We start from the raw sequence: 14,826 nt of genomic DNA on the forward strand, positions 1-14,826 counted from the left end.
TGTTGGACTAAATGAACTTTAAATGGTTTGTATTTATTAATTTTCAAAATCTTACTCACAGACATAGGGTGCATATCATTGTTGCTGTGCAGCTTTTCTGAGCGATGTATGTGGGTCATCAATAAATGTTTGCAAAACATCTAGTGCATGTTCTTCATCTGTTGCAGATTGTATCCTACCCGACTTTGGCCGATTACGTACACTCCCTGTCATTTCAAAAACGCTCAATAGTTTTTGATATTGTTGAAACACTTATGGGATTCCTTTCTGGGAAAGTGTCATTAAACAAAATTACAAACTTCCCGATAAGATCTTTGACGATCGCCATATCCTCGCATCATCAACAGAGTAATTCGTTCTCTTTCAGACAATTCCATTAAAATGCCAAAATAAAAACTGAACTACTGTAATTAGATAACTTGTTGACAGCAATGCTTCAGAGACACTGATTAACTCGACAGGAATGATATGACCTTTGTCCATTTGTAATTCCCAAGCTTAGACCTGTCTAGTGAAAGCTCCATGCTCAACAAACTGAAACCTGTAGACCAGATGATTAATAACACAATAAATGTTTCTCATAGGCTAGTGACCTTTGTCTCTTTAAACCTTCCTGCTGACTGAGAAAACACCAAGTACAGATTCATAAGTAATCAGAGAAAGTGACTCATAAGTTTTATTCATTGTAATAAAAACTGGTAAATTTTGTACTAATGAAACCAGCTTAAAAATAAATTGTTTATTTTATTTTAAATTGAACATTTAAAAAATGCTAAAAAATTAGTGTAACACATTTTGTGGCAAGAACCATGTTAAAAATTACATTGTTGAACATCAGTAAATTTTCAATACTAAAAATGCTCTATTTTCTGATAGAATAATTCCTTTGAGATGCGATTTGTGGCATTCAATTCAGTAAGCTATTAACCTTTAAAATTATGTATCACAAGGTATAGGCTTCCATTAAGAATATTCACGATACCCTCGGCAGGACGTCCCCCGTTGGTGGTGTGACATAACAAAACATTGTTTCCAAAAAGTAGATGCCCAATCTCTATCACGATTGTAAGAGGTTTCAAATTTATATTTAAATTATTAAAGGATATATATTTGGGTGTTTCCAGACATAATATACACCCTGTATATATATATACATAGATTTTGTATTATTATAAGTAGTCCTAGGATTAAAAAAAAAGGATTTTGGGACATCTTTTATCAGACACAAAGAAAACGGTTTAAGTGGGCTGTAGGGATGTTTCAAATTTATGAACATGAGAAATAGATAGAGGGTGTATGGAGTTTAGCTCCAGTTCACCTTACTCTTAGTGCAGCGTCTGGAATCTGACAGTGTCATAGACTTAAATCTGGAATTTGGAGTTATGTTTGTTTGAAGAGATAAAAAAATGTTGCGACGAAGAAGCTCAACATGAACTCTCGTTTCGACATCAGAGACATCTAGACTACAAAATATAGTGTATAATGTAGGTGGAAGTATTCTCATTGTCTGATCAGGTGCACAATTGAGTACAAAAACGATGTTTTAGACACATTCACTGAGCACGGCAACAGAATTTTCTACACATAACGTATACATTTACCTTCCTCTTAGTAATACAACTGGAGCTAAACTCAACATTCACATTGAATCAACCCTTCTACGATAGCTACGTTATGTGTCGAATGTGAAATGTTATATTATTTGTAAAACTATAGTTTCCTTGAGAAAAATTGCATTGAAAACATACCGATTTCTTAAGTCAGATATCACTAAAAAATGCTATACCTTAAAGTTATAAGTATGAAATTACATTTGAGATTAGGCTTTATTTACAGGTGAAGTACACATTGTTGTGTTAAAAAGTACAGAATAGATATTGAATATATTGTCATAAATAAACAAAAAATGTCATTCCCTGTAGCTATGAATTGTATAATGTCATCACATTCTTTATTAAGGCCGGATTAAAAAATTGCGCGAATGTCTCTATTTGGATCCCTATTTTCCTCATGAGTGATCAAAAGTGTTTAACTTGTTTTTTTTTCAGAAAAGTTAACTTAAAGGGCTATGAAAACTAAATTAAAAAATGTCAAACAAAAAATTGATGGAACTACCTTAAATCCTAATATCATTGCAATTACTTTTTAAGCGTTTTGCATTAGAGAAGTTGGACATAAGATTATTGTGATGTGAAATTATGTCACATTACCAAAATTGAACATATTTCCTTAAGAATAATTGCATATCAATTGAGTATACACTTTCTCATCTCCATGAATAAAAAACTAAACATAATTGAGAATATATCAAACATAATTATGTAATAGGAAAAGTAGTTATGAATTCTAAATAAATTTAGGTTAAAAATGCCAACTGAGGGAAAGTACCAAATAACAAAATTACCAAGGCAGGATGAATGCGGAAATAACAGAAAGTTAACAAGAAGTTGTCGGCATATCTCGAGGAAGTGAAGGGGAGGTGATATCGTCCTGTATCCGAGACAGCAGGTCCCACAGGACTCTAACCACATTATTATCCCGCTATCCTGCAGGACTCTCTCACTCACTGTACACGTCCACGACACACCGCCTCTCATCCTTCATCGTCACGGCCCGGCAGATGTGACTTCCTCGAGTTACATTACTCGCACTGTACCACCAACAGAAGTAGCTCAGGATCTTTACTCAGGAATTACTTCTCTATCAAATATTCTTACGCTAGTGAGTTTTTATAAATATAAAATGCTTGTAATATTGGCTCAGCATTGAAATGTCAATTCTTAGTAATATTAAAATACCTAAAATTGCAGTAAGAGTCTAGGAAAAAGTAATTATCATGCTACATTCATAGTTTACAGCAATATGCGAAATTATATAAAGTTTAGTTCGTTTAGTTTAAGTTTAGTAGTAAATTCAGACTTTTCCAAGCGATATTTTCAGTAAATAATGTACAGCAAATTATACAAACATTAAACAGTATTAGTGTAAACAAATGTGTGAAAGATTTTGGATTATAAATAAATTTTCAAAAATGAAATGTGATGTTTAAAAGCATATTGTCATTAAGATGGAAGCTGAGGCCTTTTTATTTGAATAATACATGAATACCAATACGTTTCCTAAAATTCGTTAGAACTGAAATAGCCACTTTCCTCTTAAAATAATCTGCAATACATTCACATTAAACAAAAAATTCTTACTTGATACAAAACACTTAAGTGGATTTAAATTTAAGTTTCAAGAGTTCTGGGATTATTTCCGAAATGAAATCACTTGACCTCTCCAGACATCTGGTCTCTGAGCGTACTAAACTAGTAGAGTAACTTTTGAGATAACCTAACTTCTTCAAGCTTGTTTAAATCAAATTTAGGACACCTCTGGATTTATCTGGTTCTGTTATCCACTAATCTAACTAATTAGGCCTCTGGAGGCGCCATCTTTACCAATTATTTCTCCAGAAGCCTCCATCCCTTTTGCAAAAACTAGCCTCGGGTAACCATTGAATTTTGTATGAATGCAGCCACCAGTAGTATTCAGTTAAAAGCAGCACCGGGTTTCTGAGGGCCTTCAATCTATGAGTTTATCTAGTCTTTTGAAACGTGCTTTCATCTTAAACCATGTCATTTGGGTGCCCAGCACCAGCAAAGAAGTTGGATTTACCTTTATATCGAAGTGGTCTGTAAACGCCTCCCGTTTCCATATTGACCTAGCCTTGTGAATCCTACGATCACTAGAATCACGCAATCTCTGGTACACAAGTAGCCACTATATTCGTCTTGAGTCTATAAGATAGGTTTTTTGGTCTCCTGGACCGATCTGGCTCCTGTGGAATTGTCAGCCTCTAGGAGCTCCAGACTTCATCCAGGTCTTCGGTCTCTAAGATATTTTACTTTCGAGATAGTTCTAGTCTTTAATATTAATAAAATGTCTCTCAAAATATCCGGCAAACAGAATGACCTTTTTTATAGCTACCCAAAATGTGTGGAGACATCATGAATCTAGAACGCCTAGTCCCGGCGTTTCCATCTAGAATCCCAGATTCTATAATTATGCATAGGCGTCTGCTATGAGCACGGTTTATAATTTTTCTTAGAGAAGCATTGATTAAAATCCAAATATAAATTGTACATTAAGAAGATTATTAATGAAGATTCGTCCACCCATAAGAGTAAGTTCATCCTTTTTTGAATCAAAAGGGGTTCTTTAACTATCCTTTATTAACAATGTTTAGTAAAATATACGTACATGCCAATTTCGGTTAGAACCTATGCATGTTAAGACACCATGGGTATTGTGAAGAAAACTGATTACGGCCTAGATCACTCTTGGCTCGAAATATCGTCGTCACTAATTGCCCTAGCTTAGCAGTGTTGTTCTAAAAATCAGTCATTTCAAGTATTATTTTATTACCAAGTATTGAAAAGTACATCTCTGGCGGTATATCGTCTTAGATCCTAGTAATTGACTATAACAAATAAAAATATAATCTGTGATAAATCTTCCATATTAAAAAATCAAATAATTATAAAGAACATTCCAATGCTATAATCAAGAAGCAAGCAATGACTTGTATATAATCAATATACAAGCAATTTATATATTGTTGTTACAAATTATTGATTAAGCGTTCCAAGCAACTTTAGTGAGTATCTTTTAGTGAATTGTTTTGGTGAATAAGTTTTAACGCATAATGTATATAGCACATACATTTTTCACAAAAGAGTGTTGAAATATAATTAATTCTGTTTATTCTTAACGTTTTTAAGTTAGTGTAGTCGATTTTCTGTTAGGAAATGTTTGTTATTTTTTTTAAAGGAAAAAATTCTTTGATTATTCGAAGAGGAGTGGTAGAATTCACAAGCAAAATGTTCAAACATTTTATAATCAGGCCTAAAAAAAGTAACCTTTTATATTATGCACAAGAAAGATGATTGGAAGGAAAAAAACATGGTTTATATATAAAAAATCAATTGTCTTAAAATAAAAATGTTTAAATCGTGTCATTTTCTTACATTATATTAAAATCATCACTCTCTGAAGCTGTAAATTATGTACATACTGTAGAAATTTCGTATATTTATTATCAGCCTTTTTTGGACCTGATTACAAAGTAAGCAAAAGGTAATGCTTTATTAAACATAATTTTTTTTAAATTTTTCTTAGAGTGATCAAAAATCTGTTTTCTGTCTTTAATGTTGTTGTAAATGGGTAGGAATTAAAATTGAAAGAATATTTTCACAAAGAATAATTAATTGCACCACCTTAATCTTACTTTAATGAAATTTGCCACAGTACTTCGCCGCTTCGTATTAACAGACTCTCTGCTCGGAGATGGCGTCTCTAGCGACTAGTCCGCTCCTCGTATTAACCCACACACTTTACAGCGCTGCTGCCGACACTTAGACGTGTAGGACATAAACGTGCAACATCTCTATTATGTAAATACTTGTTTACACTCTCCGGGGGGCAGGAGTAAACACACTGTAGTTAAACGCCTGCTTCCCCACGAACATTATACTGCAGATATAAAACTTGTACAATTTGAAAGTAATATAACACCGCGTCTATTTACTGTAAGATGGATAACGAAGTAGTTTGCTCCATCTTTCCTCTCTTAACTAAGTAGAAATATATATATATATATATATATATATATATATATATATATATATAATTTTTTCACATTTCGAGTTCTTCTGGAAAGCGGCTCCTGTTAATTAAGCTTAATAAAATATTAAAATTTTTACTTTTAACACGTTCACGACGACTTGTACCCCATCGGGTACATGTGATCTTTCACAAAATTACCGTTTTGTACCGTTTTCCTGTCTTGATGGTTTGTTAAAATTGATCCCGCGCTTAAATAAATACCTCAGACTATCGTGTACTCCGTTGGGCGCACGATTGCTTAATTTTTTAGGTAAATTAAATTTTAGGTACCCCTTGGGGTACACGGAGAAAAATTGAAAAGAATCAATTAAACAATTGACTTAAAGCAAAAATGCGAAATCTACATACCTTTCTCGTTATATATAGACGTTTGACGTAAAAAAGCCGATTACGGTGTTTGCCATTATTATTGAAAAATTCTACGGTAAATAGAATAGTCCGGAAAAATAGTGACGTCGTGAACGGGTTAAATAAAATTCTTTATACAAGTGCGATCGTCTGTCTAATGTTGCTATGTGCAAAGACTATTCTACGTATGTTAATTTGCAATCTTAATATCGCGTTTGTTTGTTAGTTTTTATTGATGATTCTATCAAAAGTGACAGTGAATTTTTTAGTATTACAATACAAATTAGTGTATATATTGTCTATTATTCACTTTTTATTCCATTAGTGATAAAATATGAAAATCAAAACAAGCTAATACTTCAGATTTCATAGATGATGTGATAACCATTTTAGAGGACTGCAATCGGTTACTTTGCTTAGCATCCCAATTTTTTTTAAATGACTGAAAAATTCAAATTTGAAAATATTAAAATGAATTGGAAAAACTATCATGACCATAGGATTAGCAGACTTGCACAAAACTCAAAATAAAATTCGGTATGGTATCCAATAAATGTTTATAAGAGTATAAATCTGTCTTCTATGTAGTTTTAAAATGAGAATATTGAAGGAATTGTGTATTAGGGAACTTTGAAAACATATAACTCAAAATACGAGAGATACAAGATGAATATTATGACTTCCAAGCCATTATAAATTTATTCATATTGTTGTATGACGCTCATATAACTATTATAAACGTGTCTGACGGTAGGTTCTTTGTCAAGCTAAAACGTATGATAAATAAATGTTTACTTTTTAACTATTACGTAACTCACTTACGAACCATAGGTATTTTTTACGACTGATAATCGATCTCTTTCTCACCGGAGACTATTCCATTGTTCACGAAAAACTAGTAACTCAGTAAAATAAGGCAAAATAAGGATGCAACCTCGGAATGAAAGATAATAAGCTAAAAATTTGCATACGTCTTTATTTTGATGGTATAAAACTTACCTCAAAAGTATCATATAATCACATGTACGTGACTTGCGATATTTAAGGTCAAAGGACACGAAAATCAGTTTTCTGCAAATATCTCGTTTCCCTTAATTAAAACACAAATATTAATCATTAATAATAAAAAAATATTTTATATTTGTAATTTTAATAAATTGATTATTGGATCAAAAAATAAATATATAATTAAAATTCATTTTAAATATTTCTTTTAATATCGTATGTTTGGTAAAAATAAAATAAATATTATTTAGAGAATATATCATTTATAATTAATATCTATAAATATGGTATAATAAATAATAATAAAAATTTAACAATAATGATAAAAATAATAACAATAATAATAGTATTAAGTAATAATTATAATAGTAACTGAATAATTAACAATACAACTCATTAATTTATGGTATTTTACTGGCTGACCTCGCATTATCGTATATACAGGTAAGCGGTCCCCTACTCTTTGCGCTGTATCTCAAAAAGGGTTGAACGTACATAAAATTACTTCAGACAAAAGTTGAAGAGAATTTTCCGTTCTACAATTTCTCTAACCACCTTCCTTTACCACCTTCAAAGTCGTAAGGGAAACGAGATATTTGCAAAAAACTGATTTTCGTGACCTTTGACCTTAAATATCGCAAGTCGCGTACACGTGATTATATGAGACTTTTGAGGTAAGTTTTATACCATCAAAATAAAGACGTATGCAAATTTTTCAGCTTATTATCTTTCATTCCAAGGTTGCATCCTTATTTTACCGGACTATAGGTTATGTTCTTACACAATGAAAATCGGCTCTCTCCTCCCGTGCCGACAAAGGTTGCCTTGCTTTACGGCAGGGAGGCAACATGTTAATAAACAGCCTCAGCGCTGAGAAGTTTACTCCCCGCCCGCTCTTACAATGTTAGACTAGTGCAAGTAATCATGTCTCAACTTTGATCATTGTTGAATTGATACACTATGAATTTATCAAAATTTTGTTTAAAAGCCGAAGAAGTTTGTAATATGTATTTTATATGTAGAGCATCTAATGAAAAGAAGAGATTAAGATCCAGGAAGCACAATTTCTATGACAGTATTACAACTAAAACATGATGCCATAATTGCCCTTTTGAATTTGGGTGTTTGCTGAACTAACCGTAACACAACTATTATTACCATTACCATTATGTTAAGTAGGGCCTAAACACACTCATGGTATACATTTTAAAATTATTTATAAACTGTCATATGTAATCAAAGTTTTAGTAACAAAGAAAGCGGAAATAAACATAAAAAATACTTAACATGATCTTTCAAGTTACGTGTCCGTTAGCATCTAAATTTCGCTAAGATTTCCACGGATACCTCAAGTCAAATTATTGTATCACTTTTCAATTTTTAAAATACGAATGGTTATTCTATTCAAACTGTCAAGATTCATGAGTTTAATTTTGTTTATTGCTATACAACCTATAGATCAACCGCTCGCAATGAAACCTGCGCAGAAGCAAATAACTGAGCAGCCACGCACAGGTGGGGCCCCCCTCTTGTGGTGGGGAGTGGTACAATCATCTTCTTGTCTCTGTTTTATCAGCTGTGTGGGTCGTGTCTCGCTCGTGCTATTTTGTTTATACTGCAGTAATGTTGCTTACCAATTCTTTAACTATATTGCATTATTGTGTGTAGGCATATACAAGCGTAAAATAGACTATTGTAGCTATAGACGTATAGAGGGAGCTTGCGTTTTTGTGCGAGGTTAGCTACTAAGTGGCAGTGGCCAAATCAGGTGATGAGCAAGCGGGCGAGTACCGGAGCAGTGGTGGGGATACTGGGAGAGGGCGGCATCACAGGGGCGGAGGGGTATTTACCCCACCCTGCGTGAACTAAAATTGTCTAGTGTCTTTTTGTAAACGGTTAACCTATAATACTATAACGTTTAGTGTGCGACGATCAAAATGGCGTCATCAGCAAAAGGAATGTTATTGCAGCAAAAGTGTGCGGAAGAACGTTCAGAAAAATAAAGAAAACGATAGACCCAACACTAAACCTTGATGAATACCGTGAGATTTCGCTAGTTAACCCAATGGTATGATCAATTTTCTTTCCCTAACTCACTAAAAATGTCCACAATTAGGTTAACGTATGATCTAAGGTTTGAGCAAAAATTCATAGTTCAAGTTTACACCAGTTGTTCTCAGTCTTCCAGACTCTGTAGATTGTGTTTTATCCTACCATAGTCTTGGGTTTCACCATAGATTACAATAAGACCAAATAGATGGGCTATGCCTATCTTGCCAACATTGGGGCAGGTGAAGCCAGGTCCGCCATGTTCTCGTGGGATAGAAACTCAAAACTACGCTCCGATTAGTGTAAAAATTCAGTTCTCCAGTTTCAATCAACTCGTGATCTACCCTACTTAGAATAAAGAAAATACTTTGAAACTTGGTATGAGTGAATTCAATAAGCTATGGATGCCTGTGGTATCATTCAAATGTTCAAAAAATTTAGTTTTGCAACTTAAATAATTAAATAAAGTCGAGAATTATGTTTACATTTTAAAACTTGACATAAAAAAGTTAGTCGGCTGCTACTTTTGCCGTTTTTTGGTCAGGCAAGTTTAAAAAACGGTGGAAAATGTTGTTGAATAGTTGAAGTTTTCAGAACATTATTTTCTTTTTTAATTAGCTCTTATGGTTTGGCCAGAAAGTTATTGTTTGTGAGACGTTAATTTACGAGTGCCGCGACCGTTTGGAGCTCAACGCTCCGTGCGGTCCATGCCGGGGCATCTGTTTCCTCGTATCGTACATTATAGCATATTATAAACAGTGAGTAGTATACTTCGAGAGATTCCATACGGGCCCTGAGAAGCGTGACAGGGCAGTGGTATGGTACGGAGTGGGAGAAGCCGTCAAAAGAGGGGAGGGGCTGACTGCCGCCGCGCCACAAAGCTTGCCACTGTCACTTGTCAGTGAGCTGGATCTGCGTGCTGCGTACGATTATTTAAACACATGTTAGACAAATTTTACATTGGCAGTATAGTTAACATACTTCCAATAGTAACAATTAAAATCCTCCAGTACTTTACATCCCTCATTACAACTGTCGTCAGTCCAGGCTTTAGGGGTTGCATGAGTCGTATGGATATAACTTTCATCCATATAAATAATGGGTCTGTTCTCAGATCTGTACTGAGTAATTTAAAGAAAAAATTCCTCTTTTTTCTCGAATGTTAATTTTTTCTACCAATACTTTTCTGTCATTAGTCTAGTCTTCTTCCATTTAAAATTCATTTTCTTTAAAATACTTCGAAGAGAGAAAGAACTACCTTTAAAATTAATTAAACTTTTCAGAACAGATAGCAGAGATTTTATTGTTGGTATTTCGCCATGAATTCTGTGAAATGTATAGTCCTCCTAATAACACCTATATCGAAATTGTATAGATCGGTTTTAGGTTTTGTACGATTTCGATTTTTTTTCGGAGTGCTGAATTCTGCATTGTCTTGAATTCCTGTTTTTACTATTTTTTTATAGTTGTCAATGGCACGCCAGTTGCAGCTTTTACACGGATTGTTTATGTTTATTGCGGTGCCACTTTCTTTCTCATGTTTCATGTATTCATAAACGTTTGCTACGATTTCTCGAGGTTTGCTATGTTATACTTTACCACTTCTAACTTTTTTCATGAAGTTTACACCCGCCATTTCAGAAATATCACACGGAAATCCTATAAAACAGTAACGGCGGCAAAACAGTGCAAGTATCACAGAGGCAAGAAGAGTGTTGAACAAGGTCCGCACTGCACAGCTCCGCGATACAGACTGAGGAAGCGTTACCCCCACTCCTCGGAATGACAAGTAGACCACTGCGCATCGCCAGGCCAGAGCCCGTATGGAATCTCTCCATCAGTACACGCTTTATTTGTACTTGTGTACAGTAATTACTTCAAATAAAATCACATAAGTTATGTAATTAATGAAGGAATTCAATCTGAGTCAATATTCTAGACAAGTACAACTAAGAGTTTATTTCCTATTTGTTTGCAAATATACTATAATATGAGCAAAGTTTGTATATGCGGGTAAATTATTAGATGAGGGAAACATGACTTTAAACCTTATAACCCTTCAGCTCAAAATATCCCAAAACACAATATCTAAAGTTTATGTTTACATATTATAACAAAGTGTATAAAGGTTTAATAAAATATTTTGTTAAGACTGTAAACATTTATTATACAATGAGTAAGGCAATAAGTAAAATTTATGGATTAATTATAATAAAGTATGGAAAATTACTTAAATGTTGTACGTTTACAAGTAATTGTAACTAATCTGTAATACTCAGTTGAGAAGAGGAGGAAGTTTTAAGTCATATATTATAAATGTTAGTTTATTGACCTTTTTCAATTAAAATTGCGCTAAAAAGAAAGAAAATATAGAAATAGAATTGTTTTTAGGTGACCATTTCCAACCATGATGACAAACAAAACAAAAGACAAAACCTACAATACAATTGAAAAAAAAAAAAAATTATGGTTGCCTGTAAAGTCGGTTTTACGGGCGAAGATTTTACGTGACAACGTCTTTTTCTCGGTAGAATATTTATTGATATGAATATTATTAAATTGCACAATAGGAACAAGGAATTGAATGAAAATAAGAATTGCACAAATTTTAACTATAGAAATATATTTTGTTTACTAAAACATTGTACATAATTTGAAATTAATTAAAATTTGTTATTGTAAATGGTAAAGTTGAATAAAACATTTACTAAAATTGGAATTTGAAATTCTTGCTAAACACAGTTAAATTCTAACTCCGCGCGTGGTGATTGGTCGGTTTAGTTCGTTTGTTTGGTCGCACTGTTATGACAGGTTAGAGGTTATAATTTGTTATTTTAAATGTTTGACTAGCAATACGCGCTGTTTCTTCTCAATCGACTGAATTACGATTGATTGCAGAGTGATTTAAACTAATAATTTACTTAACACTATCAACATTATTGTCAATAGTATGACATAACCTATAAACTCAGTTTCTCAACTTTTGTGTCAATCTAACAATTAATCAATCAATCATAGTTTACGATAATGAAATATCAGTGTACAATTATTTACCTTTATTGTTGTAGTTGTTGTAAATGACGAATCTAAGCACTCCACATTTTCACGAATAAACATAGTTATCTGCTTTATCCCGTGCGGCAGACCCACTGGACGGGCATCGTAACGTTACCGGGCGTTACACTTTTTCATGAGTGACTCCGAGCCGCAACCTAATTTAAGACGTTGTCACGTCAAAACTTGAACAGTTTAAAATTCAATGAACCAACTATTGCCCCATGAACGTTACTGTTTTCAAGAGATAATTTCTAAGTTTGGTTTTGTGTATTGATTCATTGAATTTCTTTGAAAAATGGTGTAGTCTCAACTTAAAATATTTCTTATAAGAAGATATTTCTATTGCATTTATAAGAAGTACAAAATGGTCAGTAAGCGGAGTGTATCAGGTCACTACAATAAGCTCGACAAGGGCGAAGTGAAGATCGGGGGTGCAAGGCGACGCTCCTCAGTAGGGTGACTCACGCCCGCGCCGCCATATTGTTGAGTATTAGCCGCTCCGCAGTGGCTTCACCTGCGAGCACCCGATGTCCTATCTATTGGTCTTATTGTAATCTATGGGTTTCACACACTGATGTAATAACGTCTTCCTTTTCCACCTTCCATATGAGGTAGGTGCAAGTACAAGTACTACAAACGTAAAATGAAATTGAAGCTGAGTAGGTTAATTAGATTAGTTAGATAAGTTGAATCTTGTTAGATTGATAGTATAATTTTGTTAGAGCTGATTAGATTCATTTTGTTTGGATGAAGTTTGTTTATTTAGTTCAGTTAAAGTATTACAAAATGGCACCAAACAATGTTGCTATGCAAAAGTTTACTTTTAATTGTTTTATTATCATACATCGAATTAATTTTTAATTCAAGAATTATTATAAATTATTGTAATTTAAGTCATTCATATGACGTACATTTAATTCCTACAGCATAGTTTTAAGTATTGGCAATTAAATATGTGATTTTAACTATGACAAAGCAAAATCAGGTTACTTTCGTTGTCCAGCCTTATTCAGAATTGTAACTTGATGTATGTTAATGTAGTAAAATCACTGTTCACATAGCTATTTACAAAAATATATTTATACAAACTGTACATACAGCTGTACCAATTTACCTTAGCAACTTGAGGGTAAATAGTAAAATTGCTTGGTAAAAACTCGTTACAATCTATGTTTGAGAATTTTGTCGTTAGCTTAAGAGTCACAGTTTAGTACAGCATATTCTTGTCGATTTTACGTAATCACTTGTAAACACAATCTCCCAGTTATTTAAACCAATACTTGAAATAATCTCCAATTCTATTTTTCAGTTTAACCAAATATACTGATATTTTGGTCATCAATTCATGTATTAAGTGTATTGGTACATGTTGTATTATCGAGGATATCGTTTAATCTTAGTAAAGATGGAAACTTAGTCTTTGAACTCTGAAGGCAGAGTTGTCAAAGAACTGTGTCTTTCTGTGTGTCCTTTAACTAAATCAATCACAAGTCTTCAGAATGTGTTTGACTTTGTTTCTTTTTAGGTTCGGAATGTAAAGTTAAATGTTGTGAAAAGTCTGATTATGCCAAATAAAAGATAAATGTTTCATTTTCACACATATTGTATTTATCTTCAAGAATTGAAGCAATAACAAGTTCAATAGTCCCTTTTGTTAAAGATAATCTATAAAATATGCCACATTTGGAGAACCGACGAAACATTACATTTTAAAATTAGAGTTCAATTAGGTTAAATTCTTGACTGAAAATTATAAAATACAATATTCATAGCGTTGGATTTTGGGAAGAGTTGTTATTTTCATTTGACATATACAACAAGATTTATAATTGAAGGTTGTTGAATTATTTAGTTTAAGTTATATGTTCAAAAGCTCGTTCGTGAATGAACAATGATAGTTAATTTTTTGGTGGTTTTCAAAGAGAATTCTCAAAATTCTCCTCGGTATCCTGTATTAACTGTGATCTCCAGAAATACAAACCACAATATGTATCTTAACAAGTGAGGTAATTTTGCTAAAAAGTCTAACAATTAAAAAACATATCAACAACTTTTCTTTTCAAGAGATTGTATAAATAGTGTTTTTTCATAAAATCGTTTTCCTCCAATAAATTCGCTACAAACTTAGCTTGTGTTGCAAAATGTTGATTCAGTTATCTTAAAATTAATTAACAGTGAAATTACTGTCCTAAAATTGTCATCGCCCTTTGGAACTCCTCAGAATTAGTGGGATACAAAAACAAAAATAAATAACATTTTCAAAACCTCTCAGTAAAATGTTCGGTTTTAAATTTGAAGCATATTGAAATTGTAAGGGAAAACGCCTTTTATCCCCTAAGTACTCAAAATTATGGTATTTAGGTGAAAATTTCGACTTTGTTAATTTTTGTTCAATGCTTAACCTTTTAGCGTTAGTATATTCGACAACCATATTATCAATACTTTCTAGTAGTAATATTATCTCTAGTTCGACGAAGTTATACTTTTGACTGTATTATTGACTTGCAAGAGATAACTTATCCAATGCTATAAATTAAGTCACGAAAAAAGTGAGCGCTTGGACTGCCCTCTGTAGAGTGAGAGCGTAAGGCAACTCACTTAGTAAATATTTAAACATTAACAAACAAAGCCCTAGAGTCGGACCTCAGAACTAACTGACATAATGCCTCGGACCTCATCCATAGCCATGATTTATCC

General features: G+C 32.9%; 1 protein-coding gene across 1 annotated transcript in view; it reads right to left on the reverse strand.

Moving 5' to 3' along the window:
- Positions 1-14,826, reverse strand: part of LOC124360049 (myosuppressin) — a 165,494-nt gene that overhangs the window by 29,121 nt on the left and 121,547 nt on the right. The gene's annotated exons all lie outside the window — the stretch shown is intronic.

Source organism: Homalodisca vitripennis, chromosome 4, assembly GCF_021130785.1.
Source record: "Homalodisca vitripennis isolate AUS2020 chromosome 4, UT_GWSS_2.1, whole genome shotgun sequence".
NCBI classification, from domain to species: Eukaryota; Metazoa; Arthropoda; class Insecta; order Hemiptera; family Cicadellidae; genus Homalodisca; species Homalodisca vitripennis.